Source organism: Catharus ustulatus, chromosome 29 (genome assembly GCF_009819885.2).
Source record: "Catharus ustulatus isolate bCatUst1 chromosome 29, bCatUst1.pri.v2, whole genome shotgun sequence".
In the NCBI taxonomy this organism is placed as follows: Eukaryota; Metazoa; Chordata; class Aves; order Passeriformes; family Turdidae; genus Catharus; species Catharus ustulatus.
Window position 1 is genome coordinate 4,531,054 of NC_046249.1, and position 21,142 is coordinate 4,552,195.

The 21,142-nt window shown below is 53.4% G+C and overlaps 1 protein-coding gene across 2 annotated transcripts in view; it reads right to left on the reverse strand.

The window, feature by feature from the left end:
* Positions 1-9,069, reverse strand: part of ADAMTS10 (ADAM metallopeptidase with thrombospondin type 1 motif 10) — a 63,346-nt gene extending 54,277 nt beyond the window's left edge. The window contains exon 1 of one of the 2 annotated variants that reach the window (XM_033082343.2): positions 9,032-9,069. The gene's annotated coding sequence lies outside the window, so the exon portion shown is untranslated. Of the gene's footprint in view, positions 1-4,547; positions 4,567-9,031 lie in introns of those variants that run through there. The other variant, XM_033082344.2, reaches the window with a different exon arrangement.
* Between the last annotated feature and the right edge of the window lie 12,073 nt (positions 9,070-21,142).

A 21,142-nucleotide genomic window follows, 5' to 3' on the forward strand; every position in this document is an offset into this window, starting at 1 on the left:
ACACTGGGAGCAAGACCCCACACCTGCACAACCCCAACAGCATTTCTGGGCTGTGATATTTTCAGGAATGAAAGCCTCAAAGTTAATTTATTCTGTAAAATGGGGAACTGACACCAGCCCATAACCCCACAGGGGTATCGGGGTTATTGTGGTGCCACATCCCACACTTGGTCTCTTTTTGGCCCCAGGTGCCCCCTGCCCCTCAGCCCCACAGCAGCCCTGGCAGCCCCTACAAACAGCACCACAGGGGTTTGTGCTCCTCCAGCTGCTCCAGCCTGGGAGCTGTTCCACCAGGTCAGAGTTTATCTCTGGGGGAAGAGCTGTGAGCCCTGGGCTGCCTCATTTCCTGTGGGATCCAAGTTAAACACAGCAGGGACTGCAGGGGACTGGGATTTGTGGCTCAGGGCTGTGCCAGGGCGGTGAGGGCACTTGGCAGCAGCAGCACCAGGTTTTTCAGGCTTTGCCAGCACCCACAGATCCCCTGCTACCCACAGGGAGCTCTGGGGTCCCAGCAGCCCTCCAGGACACGCAACAGCCCCTTAGTGCCTGTAGCTTGTGGATACTGATCCCAAAATCACCCAAAAAACAGTCCCCCTGTCACCTGCCATCACTGCTTCATGGAGGGCCACAGATTTGGCTGTAAAGCCTCAGCTGGAATCGACTTTCACCCTTCCAGGGAAGAAATTTTTCGTCATATCAAATCTGAACATCTCCTGGGGCAATGGGAGGCTGTGTTCTCTCTTCCTGTCCCTGTTCCCTGAGCCCAGAGCCTGATCCCCCCATCTGTCCCCTCCTGTCAGGGAGCTGTGCAGAGCCACAAGGGCCCCCCTGAGCCTCCTTTGCTCCAGGCTGAGCCTCCCCAGCTCCCTCAGCCCCTCCTGGGGCTCCAGAATCACAGAATCAAAGATTTGTGCAAAGAACCATGGAATATGCTGAGCTGGAAGGGACCCTCAGGGATCATCAGAGCAGCCCCTGGCCCTGCCCAGACCCCTCAACAATCCCACCCTGAGCATCCCTGAGAGCGGTGTCCAAACGCTCCTGGAGCTCTGGCAGCCTTGGGGCCGGGACCATTCCCTGGGGAGCCTGGGCAGTGCCCAGCACCCTCGGGGGGAAGAACCTTTCCCTGAGCTCCATGCCAAGCCCTGACACAGCTCCAGCCCTTCCTGGGCTCCTGTCCCTGTCCCAGAGCAGAGCTCAGCCCCTGCCCCTCTGCCTCCCCTCGGGAGGAGCTGCAGCCCCCGAGGAGTCTCCCCTCAGTCTCCTCTGCTCCAGCTGAACGAGCCAAGTGCCCTCAGCTGCTCCCCAGACCTTCCCCAGCTTCGTGTCCCTCCTTTGGACACTCTCCAACAGCTTTGGGTCCTTCTGACCTCGTGGTGCCCAAGGTGCCCCCAGCACTGGAGGTGAGGCTGCCCCAGTGCAGAGCAGAGTGGGACAATCCCTTCCTGGCCTGGCTGGCAATGTTCAAACCCTTCTCATCTCATCTTTACATCCCTGCTCCTCCTCACCCCTCTCTGCACACCCAGGGCCTGGCAGGGGCCGGTCTGTCACAGCTGCTGCTGCATTTCTGTGTTTGCTGCTGGCTGGGGGGGTCTCACCTGCTGCACTCCCCGGGGCTGTGGGTGTTCTGTGCGTGCTCAGCCACCTCCCAGCTCCCAGCTCCCAGCTCCCAGCTCCTGGCAGGTCCCTGCACGTTCCTGAGCATGGAACAAACAGCCCTGCTCCCCTCACCGCCTGCTCCTCCGCAGCACGGGGTGAGCACGTGGGGGATGCAAAGCTGTCCCAGAGACCTCCCTGGCTTCCAGCAGGAGAACGTCCTGATATTCCCAACAAAATATTTGGCTGGGCTGCCAAGTGGAAAACATGCTGAGCTGCAGATGGCAGAAGTCTCCCCACAGTCATTTTGCCAGCAGGACATGACTTCCACTGGGAAGTCATTTCTCAGCTGTAGGGCAGCACAAGGGGTTAAACCCACAGAAATCAGCATTTTTGCTGCCAGGAGCATCTGCAAGCTGTGAGAAAGGGGTTAAAGTCACAGGTCTGCAGAACACAAAATAAGAACTTGAGCCATAATCTGCTTTGCTGCTCCAAGCGTGGCCTCTCTGGGGCCACGGCGAGTGAAGAATTAGAAACACGGAGTGATCCCTGTTCCCAGAACCCTGCAGCCTCCAGCCTGGGATGGCTCCTGCCTGCACAGCCACCCTTTGGCTGCCGTGCAACCCCTCTGCTCACTCCTGTCACCAATCTGGTGCAATGCCAGCTCTGCCTGTCCCTTCCCTGCTGAGCCCCTTGGTGCTGGGAGGGGGCCCAGGATGCTCAGTGCAGCCCCCTCGCTGGGAGGGCTGATTCACCCCACCCCCAGAGCTGTTCTTTGCTCAACCCGGTGTCTGCAGGTCTGATTTCAGCTCCCCAGGAGGGGAGATGCCACTTTCACACCGTTCAAATCAGATCCAAGCCCATCCAGAGGCGCTCCCCAGCAATGCGGGCAATGCAGACTGACAATGCCAGTGTGACCCTGAGAGCTGAGGGGTCTGGTCCGGGGTCTCTGCCCCCTGTCAGCACCCTGGTGCCAGCCTGGGTGCCAGGGGCACACCCTCCCAGCCTTTGGACCAGCAGCTCCCTCTTGCAGGCTCTCCCTGCTGTGCTCTGGCCGGGCACACCCTGCATCCCTTTGTACAGCAGCTTCACGGGGCTTTGGGCTCACTCCAGCACTGTGTGGGAGGAGGGCTTTTTTTTTTTCAAAAACACGAGAATAATTTTATAGTCAAATCTATTCAGTGCAATCTTGGTGAGGAAAGGGCTGATTCCCCCCCTTGCTCCTCTCCAAAATCTTTCATTTTGCCAGCAAAGGGGCAAAAGAGGCCTGTGCCAAAGGCAGGGCAGTGAGAGCAGAGCTGGGAGCAGCGACCTCGCTCTGACACCGCCTGCTTGGCTCTCTGGAAATCCTATCCCTGTGTTACATAAGGATCTGGCCCTATCTGGAACGCCGGGGTCACTGCACTTCTCCAAGTGTGGTAAAATGCTCGGAGGTCCTCAGCAGGAAAGCAGGAGGGAAGTGCCAGCTCGGATCCTGCTCGGGATGGGGAGCTGGGCCCTGCTGGAGCTGCCAGGGCAGTGCCACAACTCCAGCCCCGTGGAAGGTGGGCACTGAGATTCCTAGTGCTCCCATCCTGGGACTCCTCCTGCTTTCTGGAGAGGACTCCACCAGGCAGGTCCACTCTCAGACAGGACTTATGCAATAGTTTGGAGCCTCTCCATGTGACCCAGACTTGCTGGCTCTCTGCCATCGCTCTCCTCGCTGGCTCCAGCCAGGCACAGAGCCGCGGGATTAGAGAGAGACCAGGCAGTCATTAACGGGGTGCCAGTAATTAACAGAATGCCAGCCATTAATGGAAGGTGCCAGTCATTAACAGAATGCATCCCCCACCACACAGGGCCCTGCCAGTGACACACATGCCCTGTGAGTGAAGGGACACGCGTGTCACCCACGTGCACCCAGGAACAACTGCAGCTGCTTGTGTGCATGGGGATGGGGATACGTGGGGTTTGTATGGGGACTGAACGCCCTTTGAACATGAATACAGGTTACCTACATGTGATAACACATTATCAGCATGGGGATACATGCTGTCTGCATGGGGATACACACTATCTGCATGGAATAGATCTTATCTGCATGGGGATAGACATTATCTGGACATGGATACACGTTATCTGCATGTGATAACACATTATCAGCAGGAGGATACACACTGTCTGCATGGGAATACACATTTTCTGCATGGGGATAGACGTTATCTGCACGCTATCTCCATGTTGATAACACTTGATCTGTACAAACTACCTGCAGACCTGATGCTCACACCCCCTGTGCGCTGCCATCCTACAGATATTCCATGCACAAATGTCATTTTTGTACCTGGCATCTCTGTGGCAGCCTCTGCCTCTCTCTCTGAGGGGTTCAGCACAGCCAGGAGAGAATCCAGACCTGCTGGGCCTGTGCACAGGCAGCTCTCCCTGTGCTCCTGCTGCTCCTCCCAGCACGGAGCAGCACCAGGGCTCTGCCAGGAACGGGCTCTGGGAAAGGCTGGGAGTGCTCACACCTCGGAGCGGGCAGGGACGCAAAGGCAGACCCAGCCCTCTCCACCCCGGCATGGCCAGATCTCATCTCCATCCTGGCATGGCTGTATCCCCTCTCCATTCCAGCAGGGCTCTCTCTTCTCTCCATCCTGGCAGGGCTCTCCTCTCTCCATCCTGGCAGGGCCAGATCTCATCTCCATTCCTGCCAGGGCCAGATCTCATCTCCATCCTGGCAGGGCTCTCTCCTCTCTCCTCTCTCCTCTCTCCTCTCTCCTCTCTCCTCTCTCCTCTCTCCTCTCTCCTCTCTCCATCCCGGCAGGGCCAAATCTCATCTCCATCCCGGCAGGGCCGGCTCCCGCAGCTCTCCTGCAGCAGTCCCGGTGCTTACACAACCCAGCCCCGCAGGGCACCGAGCCCTGGGCTTGCATAAAGACAAACAGCGTGGAGTGCCAACACTGAGCTGTGCTCACCTGCGTCACCACCCCGGCGCTCTCCAGGAGGGAGCTGCTCCGTGCTGTGAGTCCCAGCTGAGGCACGAGCGTGGTTGGTGTGGTTTGTGCAGCTCCAGCTCACCAGCAGCTGGCACAGCTCTCACACTCCGAGTGTTGCACCTGAAATTTGGCTCTCCATCAACCAGGCTGCAGGACAGAGCCATACCCCAAATACAGCTGGTTTGGGTGAGAAAGGATCTTAAAGCTCATTTCGTTCCATTCCCCTGCCATGGCAGCGACACCTTCACTGTCCCAGACTGCTCCAAGTCCTGTCCAACCTGTCCTTAGACATTTCCAGGGATCCAGGGCAGCCACAGCTGCTCTGGGCACCCTGTGCCAGGGCCTGCCCACCCTCTGGTTATCAGGCTGGATGTGCTACAGGGGAGGGCACAGTCCCCCTACAGCCCCAGGTGCCACAGCTCATGCACCCACAGTGTCAGGCTGGAGTTGGAGAAACAGGAGAACTCTGCTGAGCTTCCCAAGAAAAGCCTCTGAGGTGACTCCTGCTACAGCAGAGCTGTGAGAAGCACTGAGGGACCTGCAGTGAGCCCAAGGCTCAGCAGCTCCTTCTGTCACTGTCACAGCCCAGCCTCATCCAGCACTGCCCCCAGATCCACAGCATGGCCCAGCTCCAGCTGCCCTCGGGCTGAGCGGTCCTGCCAGGCTGAATGAAAGAATGAGTGAGGCTGGAAGGGACACGAGGGGGTCTCTGCTCCTGTCCCACTCCAGAACTGATGTTAGATCAGCATCACACAGCCCAGCCTGTCCCACAGGGTCACAGGAGTGCCTCGGAGGAAATGCAGGGAGCTGTGGAGTGGGAAAGCCAATTTGGACCTCCCTGTCCTCCCAGGAAAGCAGAACCAGACAGAGAAGTGACACTGTGGTGGCACAGAGGAAGTGTTCCCTCCACAGCAGGACAAACCAGGCAGGGATTTGGTGCCAGCTGAGGGAACAGTCGGTGCAAGACCCCGGCATCACCCCCAGGGAGTGACCCCAGGGTCACCTCAGTGCCAGGCAGTGACCATGACAGAGGCACCCACAACCCCCAGGACAGGTCACCCCGTGCCAGGGGAGCCCTGCAGGGACAGGGATGTCTCCTGTGGGGTGAAGCCTTGCAGGACACTTCAGCTGTGGAATCCCTCCAGCCTTTACAGACCTGCAGGTCATGTCCAGGCTCTGGCTCCTTGGGAGCTCTGGGAGATCTGCTGGGCAGAGTTTTTGGGCCCTTTTCCCTTCCCTATAGGTTCTTCACTCAGGGAAACTCATCCACAGCCAGAGAATGAAGAGTCCCTAACCCTGATATGACAGAACTCATCTTTTGATCTTTCATTTTGGTCGAGGCCACTTCCCAATGAGGTCACAAATACCACAAGGGAAGGCCAGCACTTCACCTGCCAGTTTAGCTCATTTGGGAGCAACATTTAGGAGTGTTTGAGTTCAAAAAGGTTTGCAGGACTGCACAGGAATAGATTAATTTTAAGTAATTTTTCCTTTTAAATTAAGCTGTGATGTAAGAGTAAGAAACACAATATTGATAATGAGTGATGAACAGAAGTGCAGAGCTGTGGTGTCCCATCCTTGGAAGTGTCCAAGGCCGGGCTGGACAGGGCTTGGAGCAGCCTGGGACAGTGGAAGTGTCCCTGCCCATGGCAGGGGTAGGACTGGATGAGCTTTAAGGTTCCTTCCAACCCAAACCACTCCATGATTCCATGAAAGATGCTGAGTAGTCAGACATGGAATATTCCAAGCATTTCCCAGCCTGGGAGGATGCAGAAGGTGAGAGAGGAGCAGCAATGGAGCAGCTGGATGGAGACCCTGCACTTCACACGTGCTCTGGTGTTGCTCCACTGAAGTCAGACACAGCTAAAATATTCCAGCAGTTTCCCAGTAGAGACTCCCCCAATCCTTGAGCTGGCTGCAGACTTCATTGAAGGCCTTCACAGAAACCAAGATGGGAAAATTGGCTTGGATGGTGTCTCTTTAAACCTCCCTCAGTGCTGGAAAACAAGGCTGGTGGTTTTCCATGTGTCTCTCTCCCCAGCTGCCACATGAGACCTGACCTGGGAAATGTTTGTAACTCCTCGCCCTGCAAACATTTCCTACAGTGGTGGGGTCAAGCAAAGACCTCTGTGCCTTGTGTGTCCTCAGCAATCTGAGCTGACATCACCCAACCAACACTTCTGAAAACGTGACAGATTTGGTCCCAATTCTGTTTGTTTGAAGCTCATTTTGTGTTAACCCAAGATCGAGGCAGGACAGGACGTGACAAACACATCCTGCAGTGCTCCCAGCTCAGAAGGAATTAATTGCTGGAAACTTGGCAAGAAAAGTGGGGTTTGGAGGGGGGGTTCAGATAAGCTGGAGATCAGGGTTTGCATGGAATCATCGCGGGGTGCATCCTGGGCTGAGAGCCCTGCATGGAGCCCTGGAGCAGCATTCCATGGAATGGTGAGAACAGCAGCTCCTCCCCAGCAGTCCTGGGTGGCCTGGAGCCATGGCTGATAAGAGAGCCGCTCATGTTTCAGGTCGGAGGAACAGACACTGTTTATGTTGAGCAGCACCACCTTCCTCCCCTCCGGGCTCCTCTTCAGCCTCTCAGCAGCTGCTCAGGCCCGGCTTATCGGGGCCTCCCGTGCCAAACGAAACAGCTCAGCCCCCCGGCCTTATCTGGGCAGAGCTGATTTGCAGGAGATGACAGCACCTTTCCCATCCCATCCCATCCCAGCCCATCCCAGCCCAGCCCAGCAGCAGCCGCGTGGGGAATGCAGCTGGAGCTGCCCCGAGAGATTTGGGATGTGAGGAGGAGGAGGAAGGGGAGGAGGGAGCACAGGGTGCTGCCCTGGGAGGTTTTTGGGTGTAGGAAGGAGGAGGGGAGCACAGGGTGCTGCCCTGGGAGGTTTCTGGGGTGTGAGGAGGAGGAGGGAGCACAGGGTGCTGCCCTGGGAGGTTTTTGGGATGTGAGGAGGAGGAGGGAGCACAGGGTGCTGCCCTGGGAGGTTTTTGGGTGTAGGAAGGAGGAGGGGAGCACAGGGTGCTGCCCTGGGAGGTTTTTGGGATCTGAGGAGGAGGAGGGAGCACAGGGTGCTGCCCTGGGGCCAAGCAGGACCAGCAGGAGGCTGAGGATGGAGCAAGTGGAGCACTCAGCACGTTCCATATATGGAGAAACTTTGGGAACAACCTCCCAAGGACCAGGGGAAGCCTCAGTGGTGGAGGCATCTTGGAGCAGTCCTGGCAAGGCTGTTCCCAACTCGGGGAACATCCCGGGGCTGGGAACCACCCGGGCATCTCCCACCCTGGGCAGTGTAGAGGGGACAGAGGGGAACAGCAGCTCCCCAAAACCCTCCTGCCGTGCCCAGCCGTGCCCTGCATCCCACCCTGGCACCACTGGGTGCTGCTCAGGAGAATCAAACCGAGCACAACCAGAAGCAGAGCTCTGCTGGGGCACAGCCATCCCCAGCACCGGGGATCTGGGCAGGGATTGCAGCAGGAACACAAACACCCCTGAGGTTTGGCATCCTGACCACAGAAAAGACCCCAAAGATGGGCCTTGGTGGGAAATGTTCCATTGTGCTGCAGAGGGTACCTGCTCCCAGCACAGCTCCACACTTCCCTCTTGGCTGGAAGATATTTGCCAAGGTTATTTTATAAACTCCTTTCTATTTATAGCCCAGCTCCTTTAGCTCTAATGAGATAATCTTCTGGCATCTCACCATCACTAATATTTACTTTGATGTTTAAAATAACATCTTCTGAGGGATTGATTTCTTTTTTAAATTACAGGAAGAACCAAAACCACCTTTAAAACATAATCAAAGCAAAGAAAGAAACGAGCAGAGCAGTGGGGCCGAGCTGCTGGGGATGCACACGGAGTCAGTGACACTGCAACTTTTTCAGGGCAGACTTTACAATCCTCTGAGCACATCAGGAGGGAGAGAGGCATTGGCAGCTCCTGAAGATGGAGAGAGAGACAGGGAAGGAGGGAGAGGGAGCGCGGGCTGTGTTTATTCTCAGGAATGAAGGCAGCAAGGAACATTTCATTCTGCAGCAGGGCTTGGAGCTGCTGCTCTCTGTAATTGAGAGCTTCGCCCCGGGCAGCTCAGCAGAGGAGATTTGGGGTTTAGAGCAGCAAACATTCGATCCCTGGGTTAACACAATTAAAAAAGTGCGGCCGAGAGGGGCTGGGGGAGGCGAGGGAGCAGCGCACGAGATCCCAGCTCCTGCTGCCTGCAGCCACTTTGAAACACAAGCCTGCGTTTTTATGGAAACTCTGAATGTTGGAGAAGGGTGAACATGGTTTTCATTCTCATAAATGTTTTTCCAGCGTGCAAAGCTCTCCGGGCTCATTCCTTCTCCAGGGAGACGGTTCTGATTTCAAAGAACATTTGCGTTCCCTCCACCCCAGACCACCCCACTCCAACCTCAAACAGTCTCCTCTGGAAAAATTATTTTAAAGAGTGTTTTACCTTTTCGAGTGCTTTCCCTTCTTTCTTCTTTTTTTTTTTTCCCCTTTTAATTCCTTCAGTTTCTCTCTTTTTTTTTTCCTCTTCTTTCTCCCAGCAGCAGCCAAAAGCTCCTCTCTCCCCCTCAGCCCTGCGTGTGTCAGAAAGTTTCCAGGCTGAGGGTTTGTGTTGCCTTCCTTAAGAACCTTCTTCTGTCAGACCCAGGCAGAGCTGGAGTTGGAGGCTTTGCTAAAAAGTCTCCTTTCAGGAAGTGAGCAGTAATAAGAGAGCAGCTCGGAGGCAGCACATGGATAGGGGCTGCTCGAGAAGAAAAAAAAAAAAAAAAAAGAAAGAAAGAAAGAAGGAGAAAAAAAACTTTGCTCAGGAATTCTGCCAGGATTATCCAAAAGAAAAAAAAAAAAAAAAAAAAAAAAAAAGAAAAAAAGAATAAAAAATCCCCAAACCCACAAGGCTGGAAAAGTCCCGCCCGGAGTGCTGACATCAGTGCAGAAGGCAGGTCTTGGCTGGAGCAGTATAAAACTAATCAGCCTTTCTGTGGAGGAGCAGGGAGGGAGCTGGGGCAGCCCGGGAGGCGATGCCGGCGGCTCCCCCGTGGATAAAACATCCCAGGAAAAGCCCTAAAGGAAGGAGGCCGTGCTGACAGCGGCACTCAGAGCAGATAAAGCAAACCTGCATTTGTTTTGGTTTGGGTTTTTTACCCCCCCAATAACAAACAACGCTCCATCCTTCATTTTAACCGGAGCTTTCCAAATGCTTTTAAAAACACAGGGAGTGTGTGAGGAAATGGCCTGAAAGGCTCCCCAGCAATGGCAGGGACTGGCTTTGAATGGAATAAAAGCCCTGGAGGACTGGCCGGTGTTTTCAGAAGTGCCTTCCCTCCGCAGTTACATCATTCCTGCCCCGCTGGCTGCGGTGGTTCCGCCGTTCTCCTGCCCTGCTGCCACCGTGGAGTGTCCCACCGAGGACAATCCCCGTCCAAAGTGAGGAATAAACCCTGGAAATAACCAAACGCTGCTTGTTTCCAAACAACCCCCTCACAGGACACCTCCAGCAATCAACAATAAAAGGCAGGAGCTCATTTCCTCCTTCCTTCTGAAGGCGGCTCTGGGATTTCAAAGCTGAATTTGTGAGCCTTGGTGGAGAGAGAATTACCTGGCAGTGCTGCAAACGTTGGAAAAATGAGCCTTTCCAAGCTGCCCTGCTTTTCCCTGGGAAGAGAGAGGGGCCCTGGGGAAGGACACAGGGGAAGGATGGAAGCACCAGGGTGGGGATGGACCAGAGCAGCCCCAAAAACCACCCTGGCAGTGCCTTTTCCTCCAGGAGGGTTTGAAAGAAGAGTCAAGGGGTGAAAAGCTGCCAGGGGGAGACGTAACATATAAAAATACATTCTGTATCTGTATTAAAGCAAACTCCCTGAAGTGAGAGCCCAGGAGGGGATTGCAGGGGGGCTCTGGGGGAGCAGGACAGGATTTGCATCCCTGGGCAGTCGGGGTGGGTGCCAAGGGTGCAGGACAGCCCCGGCAGCCTCGTGTCCTGCCCTGACCCCTGAGGCACAGCCGGTGCCAAAGCCACGGGACACAGCCCCAGAGCTGCTGGCCACAGTCCCTGGTGCCACCCAGGCTGCCCCAGCACCAGACCATGAGATGGGCATGGAGAAAGAAAAAAGCCTCAAAGGCCTGGCCAGCCCCGTGTCCTGATGGGATGCTGGCCAAAATTAAAAAAAAAAAAAAAAAGGATGAAGGAAAAAGCAAGAAGCTGTGGTACTTTCTGTGGTGGATCCCCCTAAATCCTCTGCTGTCAGCAAAGCAGGATGAACCTGCCCTGGCTGTGCCAGCCCTGATTCATGTTCTGCCATGAATTTGTTTAAACTCTTTTTGGAGCACCCTGAACACCCCTCCTGGGATGGAGCAGGAGGGACCTCCTGAGTCCCCCAGCATTTTGTGCTGCCTGGAAGGTTTGCTCATCCAAATAGCCCAGAAAAACCAGGGAAAACATCCTTTTCTCCCAGGAGGAGCTGGCTGAGGGTGGCAGATCACAGCCCCCAGCTCCACTCCAGCCACTCTCTGTCCAGACTGGAAAGGGCTGGCTCTGCACTGGAAAAGCGAGTTCAAAAGGGACTGGGATTGATTGCTGGGCTGGATTTTGGGCCAGTTCCCTGGCTGGGTGGACAGAGTGGTTTCCTTCCTCCCCAGGCCACGCTGGCCATTGTCTGAGCCCCCAGAGCACACCCAGAAAAGAGCAACTGAACAAAATATTTGGGGTTTAATTGAATGGTGCTGCTGCTGGCCAAGGAAAAACTAATTGCTGTAAGTGTGGCCTGGTGCCATTCCAGGGGTGTTCTGTCTGCTGGGGCTTGTCTCAAACACTGTGTGAAATGAACAGGGACACAGGGGCAGATTTCCTTCCCCAGAGAGTGGCTCTGTTCTGCCAGACCCTTTGGAAATCTTGTTTTTCCCTGATTTGCACCGTTTCCCTGGGTCCCTCCTGGGTGGTAAATACAGAGTCAGAGACTCCTGACTTACCAGGCAAATCACCCAGCCCTGTACCCCAACCCAGAACTGCTCTGAGGACCCTCAGACTTGTACCAGACCAGCTCCAAAAATGGGTTTTGCTCCATTCCTGACCTGTCCCTGAGGAGGGGATGGAGCAGCACAGCCCTCACAAGCCAAGACTCCGTCACCTGCACAAATCCTGGAAAACAGGGAATGGTAAAACAAGCAGAGGCTCACAGCAAAGAGGAGGAGCTGATAAATGGCATAAAGAATAGAAATTTTCAGTCCATGGGGTTGCTAGAAAGTTTATTTTTCAGATTAGTTTGGTATGAGCACCTGAAAATCTGCCTGAAAAAATGGTTTCACAGACAACCAACAACCCCCACATTTCATCTCCAAAATCACCCAGCTGCTTCCTCTCCCTGGGATGAGGAGATGAGGCTGAATTTCCAGCAGGTATTTGAAATGCTGGCTGTCCGGGAGGAAGGAGAGGAGCAGCCCGGTGACACTGCCCCCTCCTGTGGCTGCACGGAGCAGGGGATGGAAACTGCAGAGGAGATGAGAACACCTCGGGGGGATGGAAACACCTCGGGGGATGGAAACAACGTGAGATCCTGAAACTCCTTGTGATGGTGGAAACCTCTTGGGATGATGGAAACCCCTTGGGATGATGGAAACCCCAGTGGGATCCTGAAACCCCTTGGGATGATGGAAAGCCCCTGGGATGATGGAAACAATGGTGGGATGATGGAAACTCTCATGGGATGATGGAAACCCTGATGGGATCCTGAAGCTCCTTGGGATGATGGAAATCCTTTGGGATGCTGCAAACCCCTGGAGCTCTGGGATGATGGAAACCTCTCAGGAAGATGGAAACCCCCAACAGGATGATGGCAACCCTACTGGGATGATGGAAACACCCCCAGTGGGATGATGGAAACCCTGGTGGCATCCTGAAATTCCTTGGGATAATGGAAACCCCACAGGATGCTGAAACCCTCTTGGGATGATGGAACCCCCTTGGGATGATGGAAACCCCTTAGGATGCTGGATACCTCTTGGAATGCTGCCAACCCCACCAGGATGATGGAAGCCCCTTGGGATAATGGAAACCCCAGTGGGATCCTGAAATTCCTTGGGATGCTGGAACCCCCTCAGCACGATGGAAACACTGCTGGCATGATGGCCTGAACTCGAGGGTAGCACAACTCTGACATTTCCATGCCAATTTGGCACTTCCCAGTGGTGCTGGATGATGCCCAACGTGCCCAACCCACACAACACCAAGGCCAGGGCTCGTCTGAAGGCTTGAAAAGGCTGCAGAGCTGCAGACTCTGGCCTGGCTGCCATTAGGACACACAGGGAACGCTGCTGAGGCCTGACAGGGTTATTTTGCGTAAGCATTTTGTACATAAAATGAAATATTCTCCCTGCCTTGCTATGTCTGAACTGCAGGGCCTGGGCAGAGTTCCCAGCTCTGGCTCTACATCACAGCCTGGCCCCAAGTCCGTGTTGGGACAAGCTCCTTGGCCACAGACTCACCCTTTTTATGGCTGTTCAGCACCCAACACAACAAAGCTCCATTCAGCCCCTCAGCTACTGCAGCAATAAACAAAGTGCTCGGCTTTGTTTGGAGCCCAGAGGCTGCAGGTTGAGAACCTGCGAGCGGAACAAGCTGGAAACAAACGGGTTTGTTTTTCCACAGGGGCACAGACATGTAAACTAATTGCCCAACAGTAAAGCTGGGCTTAATTAGTCCCAGGTGTTAAATAAAATAGGGTTGGTGTTTCCCAAAAGTGGAGCTCTGGCTTGAAGGAGCCACAGGCTTTGAGAGCAGAGCCACCAAGAACTGATTGTCGAGATCCTTGTGCCTGATACCAGAATTTTGTGGGGATTTTGGGGCACAGGACAAATATTCAGGTAGGTTTTTCTGGGGGCACTGCAGGGCAGCGTTGGGGTGCTGCATTTTCACCTCAGGATCTCACCTTGGCCTTGGAAAAAGCTTTGGGGTGGATTTCAGGTGAACATCGTGAAGAGCTCCATGTGAAAATGTAAACAAAGGGCTGCAGGGGGAATTTAACATTCCATGGGGCTGAAGGATGCTCAGGGATACCTTGTACTCTGCCAATCCAACCTATTCCCAAATTTTTAAATTCCAATGAATCCTAAACATCATTAAGCTCATCCTGCTTAATCAGGGCCTTAGTCCCGAGTTCTACAGTACAATTTTCTGCCAGTAAAAGTGAGAAACTTTGGTATTGCCCATCCATCTTGGGACACCTCTTTACATTCAGCAGGAATCAGTCAGGGATGGGGCCTGGAGCATCCTGATCCAGAGGGAGGTGTCCCTGCCCTGGCAGGGGGCTGCAACAGGATGGGTTTAAGATTCATTTCCACCCCAAGGCTTTCCATGATTCTGTGGTGCCACAGCCTTTCCCCAAGGCTGGTCCTTGTCCCTGCACACAACAGTTCTAGGACAGGTGGGGATGAAACATGGAGATCTTTCCTCCTGCAAAGGCATTTCCTGCTCTGGGCCCTGAGGAGCAGCTGGAAATCCTGCAAAACATGAACACCCTTCGGTGGCACTGGAGGTGGGATGTCCCCAGCCCAGCTGACAGTGGTGGCACTGGAGGTGGGATGTCCCCAGCCCAGCTGACAGTGGTGGCACTGGAGATGTCCCCAGCCCAGATGACAGTGGTGACACTGGAGATGTCCCCAGCTCAGATGGCAGTGGTGGCACTGGGGATGTCCCCAGCTCAGGTGACAACATTCTGGCCTCTCTGGCACCACAGAGAGCCAATCACTGCTCACAAACAGGAGGAGAACCAGGCCATGAGAGGTTCTTGGGCTCCTGAGCCTGCTCTGCCCATCACAAACCACTCACAGAGGGCCTTTCTCAGTAGCTCCTGGCTTGGATGTGGGAAATCCAAAGCCATTCAGTTTTCCTGACTCCTCTGTGACTTCCAAGAGGCCCAGCCTGGCATGACAAGCTCTGACAAGAAGGGGCAGCCAGGGGGGCTGGGCTCTGCTCCCAGGGAACAGGGACAGGAGGACAGGGAATGGCCTCAAGGTGCTCCAGGAGGAATTTGGACACCAGGAGGAATTTCTCCATGGAAAGGGTGGTCAGGCCTTGGCAGGGGCTGCCCAGGGAGGTTTGGAGTCCCCATCCCTGGAGGTGTCCAAGAAACACCTGGATATGGCACTCAGTGCTCCGGGCTGGGGACAAGGTGGGGATGGGCACAGCTGGGACTCGATGACCTCAGGGGGCTTTCCCAGCACAGCTGATTCTGTGATTCTGCAGCAAAGACAAAGTCACTCATGCACAGAGATTCCCTTCCCCACCAACATCTGCTCAGTGGGAACTGTTCAAGGAGAGAACTTTGCTCCCCAAGCAACATCTCCCCCTAAAACATTAATTTCAGTAACAAGAGCTCCTCAGCACCTCCCTCTGCTCTGTTTTCCTCCACAGCAGACCCCTGCCCTGGCACTGAGAAGATCTGAGACTCTTTCACTCTTCAGAGCTGCACAGCTTTTGTTTGCTCTCCTTTCCTTTCCTGTGCAACAAGGAAATAGGGTCACATTTCAGAGAAACCCCGCGAGCGGTGGTTTGCGAATGCCAGAGCTCTCGCTGGATGCTGCGGCCTCTTCTTTCCCAAAATCGACACAACCCTCAGCCAGCAGAGATCATTTGCCCTCATTTTTCCTGTCCTGCTTCCCAGCTGCTGTAGGGAAGCCCCCAAGGCGCCGTGCTCCTCGGCAGAGCAGGTAGGAGACGCTTTGTGTTCGCTGCCTTGGCTGGCGGGTGCGTCATGGCTGCTTCGCTCCCTGCCCGCGCCTCGTGCAGCCCGGGGCTTACAGGGCAGATCTGGGGAATGCTGGTGTTCAGATTCCAGATTCATTCCTTTGTTTTCCTGCTGATTCCTCCATTGGGGTTGAGTTGGGGCATCAGGTTCTTTTTGAAGCGGAGGGGTTTGGACAGTCAGGAGATGACGCGATGATGGCTTGAGGTCCAACACTCCTGGCAGCCATTCCTTCCCCTTGCCTCTGCACAGGGCAGCAAAACTCGGGAAGTTTCTCTTTAAATCTCCTGCAAGCTTCAGTGACAATGTAGGATGGTTTAGGATCTTTGTGACAGTGGGGGAAGGTTTAGGATCTCAGTGGGGCTGTGGGAAGATTTAGGATCTCAGTGACAATGGGGGTTTAGGATCTCAGTGGCAATGGGGGAAGGTTTAGGATCTCAGTGACAATGGGAAGATTTAGGATCTCAGTGGGGCTGTGGGAAGGTTTACGATCTCAATGGGGTTGTGGGAAGGTTTAGGATCTCAGTGGCAATGGGGGTTTAGGATCTCAGTGACAATGGGAAGGTTTAGGGTCTCAGTGACAATGGGAAGGTTTAGGACACGTGGCACCTGCTGGATAATGCTCCAAACAGTCCAGAAGAACTTCAGAGGTTTGCTGCTGGCCATATAACAATAGACTGAAATCCAGAGGCAAACTCACCTTTATTTCCTCGGATTTCTTTGGCATCTCCTCTGTTACTCGGTGAGAACAGGCACAGTTCTGAGTCCCATCAATCCAAACACAGTCTGGGGTGTTAGGGAATAACCTGGGACAAAGGAAATTTGGGTTTGAACCTCAGAAAACCTTTCCTGTCTGTTAGACCTGGAATAACCCCCCAGTGACACCAGGGAAAGCCATCCCAGGGAGGAACTGGAGAAGGGATCAGGCTCCCGTTGGCAGGGGATGAACAAATGGATCTATGGGGCTGTGCTTCCTGATTTATTTAGGATTCTGCTGATTTCAGTCCCTCAACCTCCTTTTTCCTCTTGGGAAGAGGGACCCAATTCTCTGAAAACTTTGCTTATGTTGCTGGGAATAAGATTTCCTAAAGAAACCTGGGTGATGCCACAGCAGGATTTAGAATTCACACATATTAATAAACAATTTTAAAAGTTAATTCCCATCAAGCTATTAGGAAAGAGGCTTTCTTGGAAACTCTCAGACAACCAGGACAATCCACAGTCTCTCTGTAAAGCACCCAGCACCATGAAAAGCAGAAATCCTGGGAATACCCAGGTTCCATCCATGATCTAAACCCACTCAAGCAGGCACAGAAAACTTGGCTTGAGCAGCAAAGGTCAGGAAGGACAAAGGTGTTGGTTAAGCCAGCTTTTCCTCACACAAAGCCCAAGCAGGTGGGACTGGAGGCACAAAATTAGAGAGGCTGAAAGCAAAGGGTGCCACTGAAAGGGTTTTTTCACCTCTGACAACATTTGGGGTTGAGTTGCATAACATGGCTGGGAAAGGAAGGAACGGGGAGCAACTCTTTGTGGGGCAAAGCAAGAAGTTCTGGAGGGTTGGAAATGCTCAAAAGTGCCAATCATTGTTACCAGCTGATTTAAAGGTCACACTTTTGTTTAGTGATTGATTTCCCAGGGATCTCTGTGGAGTCACAGGGAGAGTCTGGTGTGGATGGGTTGGGAATTAAAGCCATGGAATCCTGGGATGGTTTGGGCTGGAAGGGACCTCAAAGCCCATCCAGTGCCACCCCTGCCATGGCAGGGACACCTTCACTGTCCCAGGCTGCTCCAAGCCCTGTCCAGCCTGGCCTTGGACACTGCCAGGGATCCAGGGGCAGCCACAGCTGTGCCAGGGCCTGCCCACCCTCCCAGGGAACAATTCCTGCCCAATATCCCATCCAGCCCTGCCCTCTGGCAGTGGAAGCCATTCCCTGTGTCCTGTCCCTCCAGCCCTTGTCCCCAGTCCCTCTCCAGCTCTCCTGGAGCCCCTTCAGGCCCTGCAAGGGGCTCAGCCTTCTCCAGGTGAGCACTGCTAATGTGCCTGGGGAATGTAACACAGGCTGTAAGTGCATACACCTAAAGTATGGACAGAGATACAATAAATACATTAATATTCAATATAATGAAATAGAATAATAGAGTAATGTAGAATATATAATAATATATAAATATAAAAATATAATATAATTGAATATTTAATCTCATTAAATATAAGCTCCAAATACAACCCTTGCTTAGTCCTTGGTGCAGGAATGTGCATTTTTAAGCACAGCTTTGATCCCTGAATGTGCTGATTTAGCTTTGTAGTGTCCCAGAGGTGCCAGGAAAGGCTCTGCTGGGATTTGAATGGGCACAGCAGAGAGAGCCCAGAACATGGGGACCATGGGCAGCTCCCACAAACTCCACACAGAGCCAGGAACCAAATTCCAGCCTCAGTGAGGGAGGCAGCAAGGATAAAACATGAACCAGTCTGAAATAACTCTATTTCCCCCATCCCATCCAAACCCCTTTGCTGCTGTAATTAAAAATAAACAAAATGCTCTGGGCAGATCTGACATTTTATTTCTGCCTCAGAAAATCTTGGCTCAGTTTTATACTTAGAAAATCGGGATCCCAAGCTGCCTGTGAGTGGAGCATTTCCACACTCAGAGAATGTGGGAACAAATTCCCATTGTGCCTCACAAATCACTGCTCACATGCAGGGATGTCCTGACCCCTCAGAGCTGAGGATTTCTTGCAGGAGCAGAGCTGATGTCCAACCCTTTCACTTCCCAGTTGTCTTAATTTTCCTCCTCAGAATCTCCTCTTCAGAATTTCCTCTTCAGGAGTTTCAGAGGAAACTCTCTAATCCTGCCCAGTCAGAATTTCTGTTCCATCCCCAGAACACAGACTAATAAAGGAATGGTCTCTGCCTGCTTTGGAATCATGTTCCAGCAATGCTCAGGCAAGGTTTGAGCTGCCAGTCCCCTGGGGACCCTTCCAGAGCATCACCCACCACCAGGACATTCCTGGGGTTTGGGCCCTCAGCTGCATCCTGCAGAATTCCTTTCCTTGCTGCAGTTCAGATTTCAGCCTTGTGTTCATCCTGCCTCTTCTAAAACTCCAACCAGAGCATCTGATGCTCAATAAACTCTCACATTTTTCAAACTTTTTCCTTTAATTGTCCACTTTCTGACCTTACAGCCAGGAGATTCCAGTGCAGGACCCATCAGTCCAGGTTTCCATTGCTCTGGCTCTTCTCCACAGAGCTGGGAAGGGATGTCAAACATTCCCTGAGCATCCAGGAGCCATCCCCCACCTCCCTGGGAGCAGCAAATACCAAAGGGGAAATGTGGGGACCTCAACTCCCAACAGGAATTGAGGACCTGGGGAAGCAGCACTCAGACTGCTCCTGACCACTGGGTTTAACCATCCCAGCATCTCCCAGTCAAGCCAAGCTTAGCTGAGCCCTGCTTTGGGCAGGCACAGAACTGAAGCCTCTCCAGCCATTCTTTGGCTTCCAGGAGTCCCTCAGTGACAGAATCCCTGCAGCAGGGACAGATGCACACAAACCCCACAGGATGGGTGCTGAAGGTGAAACTTCGTGCAGGACTTGTCACCTGGACCTTGGGAGACACATGCAGTCTTTTTATTATTTTCTTTTACTCTCTTTATTCTTTTTATTCTGAATGAGGCAAAGTACACAGGAAAGCAACCACTTCACCTCCTGGGTGCCCCTGAGGGGCCAAGCCAACACAAAATTCCTGCAGGGAGCTGAGAACTTTAACAGATTAAGGGCTCTGGCACAAGAAATGAGGTAAATGTCAGGTAATGCCAGATTTTTCTGAAAATCCTATGGGATTTTTAAACAGCACAAGAACTTCAGTTCTGAGCCTGGCTGGCTATAGGTCAGGAGATGTGAGGGTGATTATTCCTTCAAGGCCCACCCTAGATCCCAGATTCCCTGGAATGTGCTTCCTGGAGGCAGAATAAGTGTGCTGTGTTATCTGGAGAACTCCAGCCCTTCTCATCCTCACCTTCAGGACAGGGACACCAATGTCACCCCTCAGCTGCCCCAAAATACAGAAATGATGTGGCACCCTAGGGCAGAACTCCTTTCCAAGGAACAAAGCTCTCCTCCAGGGCAAAACCTGGGGTAAAGCCTTGGAAGGGACAGGGAGCAGGGAAATGCTTTTGGGAGAATCTCTCCAGGTGTTCCAGGTGGAAGCACTGAGCTCACAAAGCAGGTAGGAGCCATTTTAAACACAGTCCTGGACACATCCAGGTGTTAAATGCAGCTTTCCACTCCCTTCCCTTTCACTCACGTATTTTTTTCCTCCCCCTGTTCCCCACTTGACAGAATCACTCGAATTTCCCCATTGGGAGCCCGTGGCTGTTGTGTGCAGGGAGCTGCTCCATGCACACCCCTACACCCCATCCCTGTGCTGCCAAATCTCCCTGTGGCACCTGCACTTGGACATTGGCCTCAGTTCTTGTCCTTCCTGGGCCAGTTCTCCCGGAGGTGTGGCTGGAACTGAAGCTCCAAGCGGAGCTGGCCAGGAGCAGCTCTGATCGCTGTGGTGAGCAGGGACTGGAGCCCAGGAAGGGCTGGAGCTGTGTCAGGGCTTGGCATGGAGCTCAGGGAAAGGTTCTTCCCCCCGAGGGTGCTGGGCACTGCCCAGGCTCCCCAGGGAATGGTCCCGGCCCCAAGGCTGCCAGAGCTCCAGGAGCGTTTGGACACCGCTCTCAGGGATGCTCAGGGTGGGATTGTTGGGGGGTCTGGGCAGGGCCAGGGGCTGCTCTGATGATCCCTGAGGGTCTCTCCCAGCTCAGGATATTCTGGGGTGCTCAGAAAATTTTCTCTTCCAAGAGTTAAAGCAGAATCTTGAGCCTCCCAGTTCATCCACCTGGAGCTTTGTTAAGGGATTGGAGTGGATGGGATGGAGGAAATAGAAAACTCTGGATTCTGGCCAGGGTTGGGATGGACAGCAGTGGATGAGCAAAAGTGCAAAGCAGAAATCACTGAGCACAAAAGCACCATTTCTGGGGTCATTTTATCCACCAGCTACACCAGGAGCACTCCAGCACCTGCAGAAAGTGAAATCCCAATAATTTAATGATGATTTCACCAACCAGTCACTCTCTCCCAGCACTTCAGGGATGTTTCTGGCTGTCAGGAATTAACTGGACAGGAACCACAGGCAAAGAGAACTGGATGAGACCCCAGCCCCAGTGATTGTCTCAATGACTGACTCCAACCCCGAGCTCAGATCTCACAGAAAATCCTTCTGCCTCCAAGGTGCCCACACAGTCACATTTTGCCCAGGTTTTCTCTTATTCTGGTCAAAAACCCCAAGGGCTGAGTATTTTAAACCTTGAAAGTCTCTTAAAAAACCAACTGATTTGTGCCTCTGAAAATCTTCTGAACAATTCCCCAGCCAGAGCCTCTGAAGTAACTCAGGTGTGACAGGTTGGGCCAGGGAAGAACAAATTATTCAGGTTTTTGGCTCTCCTGCTCTCCATCTCACCAGAAAACTCCCAGTGTTGGTCTCTGAAGCAGAGTGAACCCTTAAAATTTGATTTTGGAAAGGTGCAGGCAGCACTGAGCACCCTGAAGCAGCTCAGAGGCGAATCTGGTGTTGAGATCTGCAGGGCAAGTGGAAAGTGCTGGGTTCTTCAGTGTCAGATGTTTGTGCAGATCCAGCAGATTATTTGTGAACACATCCATGTATGGTTGGCACCTCATTTTTTATCTGGGTTTTACATCTCAGTTTTTATTCACACACAGAGCTCCAGAGGCAGAGGTGGGAGCACCCCACATAAATAAAATATCACACCAAAAC